Raw genomic sequence first — 5,378 nt, 5'->3', positions numbered from 1 at the left:
ATAGAGATACTATCAGGAGTTAATGAAGACAACTTGTCTGACAGTTTGTCTTCATTAACTCCTGATACTATAGATAACACATAGTAGATACCATATACCAGCTGCCAGATATTAGATAGATGATACTAGATAACACATAGTAGATACCATATACCAGCTGCCGGATACTAGATAGACGATAGCAGATACTAGAGGGAAGATAGCAGATACTAGATAGAAGATACTAGATAACACAAACTAGATACTAGATACAAGATACAAGATAGAAGATACTATAGATAACACATAGTAGATACCATATATACCAGCTGCCAGATATTAGATAGACGATACTAGATAACACATACTAGATACTAGATACAAGCTAGTAGATAGCAGATACTAGAGGGAAGATACTAGATACTAGATAGTAGATACTAGACACTAGATACCACATACTAGTTACCACATAATAGACGCCACATAAGTGCCAGATATTAGATACACGATACCAGATAATAGAAATACTAAATATTAGATACCACATACTAGATACCAGATACCATGTACTACACACCAGGTGCCAAATACTAGATATTAGACACCAGATAACAGAAATAGCTAGCTGATCGAAATACTAAATACCATATATTCGATATACTATAGATACCACATACGATATGCCAGTGAAAAAACCTTGCAATATCAGATGCTAAGAACTAAATACTGAATATCCGGCTACAAGCTGCCGCCATCAAATATTAAAACTTCAAATACGGAATAGTTACTGACGAGAAGTTACTATCAGGCGCACGCGAGTCGATATACGCCAACAATATCTACGGCAATCATTTATTAAAGCTAGCCGCCTGTTCAACGTCGGGCGACATGATTTTAGTTTTTCGTCGCGTGTTTCACACAGCCTCCCTCGCTCCCCCTCCGAATAAAATTGCCATGTCTACGTTGCTAGTTTCCCTGCCTCCGCCCGCATGTACGAATGCGCATGCCTTCACCACGCGTGTAGTGGCGGGTGCAACGCCCGCGGGCGTCGTGCGTGTAGTAGCGCCGTCTGTGCTGTGTGAATATTAAAGCTAGACGACGACGCTTCCTTCTCTCCCATCCCACCTCCTCTCCTCCTCATCCTCCTCATCCTCCTCCTTCTCCTCCACCTCCTACTCCGCCTCCTCCCACCTTCCCCTCTTATCCCATTCTCCCCTCCCTTCCTCTGCAGCAGCAGCAGCAGCAGCAGCAGCAGCAGCAGCGGGGTAACCACCCAAACCACCGCCGTCACTCATGCATGCTCTCATGCGTCCAGCCAGCCGAAGCTTAAAACACTGCGGCGTCGCCCGCGCGCACTCGTGACTATCATGCGGCTATAATGCGAAATCCCGGGCTGAGGATTTATTTAATGCGGCGAACACTGTTGGCCGAAGATCACCATTAACTTAGCTTTATGTGGCGACGCATTCCGCCCCGCCGGGGGGGGGGCTATGCCGTAAAACAGCGACGGGAGTCTAGCGGCGCCAGTGAATTAAGTGAAGTGTAATTAATGACGAGGCAATGAACGAGAGGCAGATCTACGCGATGTAATTAATCATTAAGCAATCGAGTCAGTGAAGCCAGTCGAGCGCACATCTACGTCACAGCTTTTTTCTCTTTCTCTCTCTCTCTCTCTCTCTCTCTCTCTCTCTCTCTCTCTTACTATCTCTCCTCTCTCGCTCTCGCTCTCTTCCTCCCTCGCTCACTCGCTTTCTCTCTCTCTCTCGATAACGGTTAACGAATTCTCACAAGCCCACACGACCCGTGGTTATGAGGTCATCGTGGTTATTGGCAGCGGGTGTCGCTGTCACACGAAGCTGTCACACGGCGGCGATATAAAGTCCTAATGTATATGTATGTATGTAAGTACCACATGCCTGCTGACTCGCTCGCTCGCAGCACCCGCCCACGCACATCAAACGCAGCCGACAGGTCGCGCTGTCGTCGCGGGATGACGGCGGCCGCCTTTATATGCTAATAGTGCCGCTAGAGAGACGAAGCCAGACAGCGTTAGCAGAGCTTGACACCGATTAACTTACATACGTGTGTACCCACCACAGTAGAACCCCCCTCCCTTCTCCCCATACACGCCACGTCACACTATACCACAGCGTCACATGCACCACGCCACCAACACACCCCCACCACACCACACCACACCACACCACACCACACCACACCACGCTACGCCACGCCACACCACACCAAATCACTCCACGCCATACACCTCACCAAACACCACAGACATTTCTTCGTGATGGGGAGACGTCGTCAGCTAACATATAAGCGTGGCATGATATAACTCCCCCCTTCCCTACAATGCGCATGGGCGTGTCTAACAGGGTGCGCCATAACTCGGGACCTATATTTCCCATGCCCAATACAGAGGGGGGGCATTTGCCATAGGGGGACGTATAGCACGATACACCGGCGCTGTCGCGGCAGACGACTGCAGGCGGCTTCTCCTTCTCTAAACCAGCCTGAAGGTTTCCCCCTGGCACGTCTGTCTGGTCTCTCCCTGCCTCGTCACGAGCTCATCTCCCCGCTGCCCGTCAGTGACAGCTTACTGCTTGACAAGTCCGCAGTCCGCAGTTGAAAGCCTCGCATCAGTCACATTATCGATGTGTCGGTTACGCAGCAGGAGGAGCGGCGGTGGGCGGGGGAGGGTAGCGGCGGAGGCCGGAGGGGAGGGCAGCGGCGGGGGAAGGTAGCGGCGGCGGGCGGGGGAAGGGTATCAGTGGCTGGCGGAGAAAAGGTCAGCGGGGAAAGGGCAACATCGGCTAGCTTCGAGGGGAGGGGCAGCAGCGGCAGTCGGGGGAAGGCAGCGGGCGGGCGGGGGCGGGCAGCGGCCGGGCGGGGAAAGGTCAACAGCGGCTGACGGCGGGCGGGGGAGGGGAGCGGACGGGCGGACGTGCGAAATGGCAGCGGCGGGCGGGGGGAGGTCAACAGTGGCTAGTGGTGAGGGAAGGGGCAGCGGCGGGAGGGGGTATTTAAATTGCTAACGACTCCCATCGAATTCCATCTCGTATCTGCCGACGGACGTCTGCTGCCGCTGCTGCCAGCTGTGAAAATGCATGGCCAGCGACACCAACCGGCCAATACACGCAACTAGTTGCAGCGCGATTGCCTATAAATAACCCTCCAACCCCGCCCCCACCCGCCACCCGCCCCCGCCGCTCGCGCGGAAAGCCGTGGCGGGAGGAGGAGGGGGAGCCCGGACGGCGGCGGGAGGAGGAGGGAGGGGGAGGAGGCGAGCGAGGGCAGGAGTTAGAGGGAGGAGGGGGAGACACGGACGGCGCAGGGAAGTGAGGAGGGGGAGACACGGACGGCGGGAGGGAGGAGGAGGGGGAGGACACGGACGGCGGCGAGAGCGAGGAGGCCGGCGAGACACGAACGGCGGAGGAGGGGGCAGGACGCGGGACGGACGGCGGAGGAGGAGGGGAGACCGCGATACGATTGGGGAGGAGGGAGCGACACGCGACGGCGGGAGGAAAAGAGTGGGGAGGACAACGACGGCGGGAGGAGGAGGGGAGACACGGACGGCCGGCGAGGAGGAGGGGAGACACGGACGACGGGAAAGGGGGGAGGAGTAGGGGATCGGAAGACACCGGACGCGCGGGAAGGAGGAGGGGGAAGACCGGACGGCGGCGGGAGGAGGAGGGGGGAGACGCGTCGATGTGGGAGGAGGGGGGACACGGACGGCGGGGAGGAAGAGGGCGGGAGACCACGGACGGCGGGAGGAGGAGGCGGAGACTACGGACGGCGGGAGTGAGGAGGGGGTAGACACGCGGACGGCGGCGCTGAGGAGAGGGGGCAGACGCGTACGGCGGGAGGAGGAGCGGGGAACACGGACGGCGGGAGGAATAAGAAGAGGGGGAGACACGGACGGCGGGAGGAGGAGGGGGAGACACGGACGGCGGGTCGCAGGAGCGAGGGGGAGACACGGACGGCGGCGCGTGAGGAGCGAGGGGGAGACACGCGACGGCGGAGGAGGGCGGAGACACGGACGGGCGGCGGGAGGCAGGGGAGACACGGACGACGGCGATGGAAGACGACGGGAGGAAGAGGATGGGGGAGACATGGACGGTCGGGAGGAAAGAGGGGGAGACATGGGACGGTGGGAGGAGGAAGGGGGGACACGGACGGCTGGCGGGCGGGCAGGAAGGGAAGACACGGACAGGCGGCGGGAAAGGATGGTGGGAGACACGGACGGCGGGAGGAGGGGAGACACGGACGACGCGGGAGAGGAGGGGGAGACGCGGACGACGAGAGGAGGAGACACGGACGGCGGGAGGATGGGAAGAACGCGACGGCGGGAGCGAGGAGAAGAGGAGGAGGGGTTGAGACGATACGCCTGGCACATGCCAGGGATGCCTGCCTGCGGCCCGCGCCACTCAGGTCAACTGCGTGATTAATGTCGGCGCGAGCGGGATGTCGATAATAATTGTATGGATGCTCGCACGCAGACGGACTAATGAGCTTAAGACAGAGACTGTGTATCGCGTTCAGGACTCTAGACCCGAGTGAAGTGTATTTGTGGATAAATGAGGAGCTCAGCTTATCCCGAACATGCACTTCGGTTAGAGCCAACAAAATTAAGTCAGAGGCACTCGCTGGCCCTGATACGCGCCACACCGAACGGTCAACTGTTTAGAATCTAAATATTAGTGGAGCGGCTACGACAACGAAGGGGAAGAATGTGCACATCAACAAGCGGTGTTGCCAGTAGCCAGCGGTGTGACCGCCACCTTGCTGCAAGCACGTACTATGAACGCGCGTTGTGAGAGAGCGGCGGGTGGTCGATTGTATGGGAGCGCCCCCCCCGATTGTTTCATGACTGTAGCGCGAAGTGATGTCGGCCTGCCGGCCCGACGTGCCAAACTCCACCGACCAGATGACGCCTCTGCTCATTGGGCTGCAATCTACCACTGCCGTCATAGGGTCTATGTCCCCAAGGGTACTCAGGAACGTACCCTGCGGTACGGTCCGGTATACCGCGACTACCCTGCCTAAGCTATTTGATATGGTTAGGGTTTAGGGTTCGGTGTTCGGGTTAGGGTTTAGGGTTAGCGACTTCCCTTAGACTCCGGGTTTAGTGGAGTAGGCGAGCGATACGGTGTCGGCATATTAGATAGCTAACCAGACTCTCTCAGCACCACTGCCCACAAGGCAGATTTCCGCTTATAATTTGTAACGTTATTTTTACTACACGTTTTACAGCAGCTTACGTTACTCGATATACCTATGTAATAAGATTTGGGAACTAATAAAAGTTGCAAGATTAAAAAAATCCAAACATTATTTAATTGAAATAATTGAAAAATAGTGATACGAATAGTACGCGTATGTGCCGCCAATTT

The sequence above is a fragment of the Priapulus caudatus genome, unplaced genomic scaffold, assembly GCF_000485595.1.
Source record: "Priapulus caudatus unplaced genomic scaffold, Priapulus_caudatus-5.0.1 Scaffold575, whole genome shotgun sequence".
NCBI lineage: Eukaryota > Metazoa > Priapulida > Priapulimorpha > Priapulimorphida > Priapulidae > Priapulus > Priapulus caudatus.
This window is presented reverse-complemented; position numbering follows the sequence as displayed.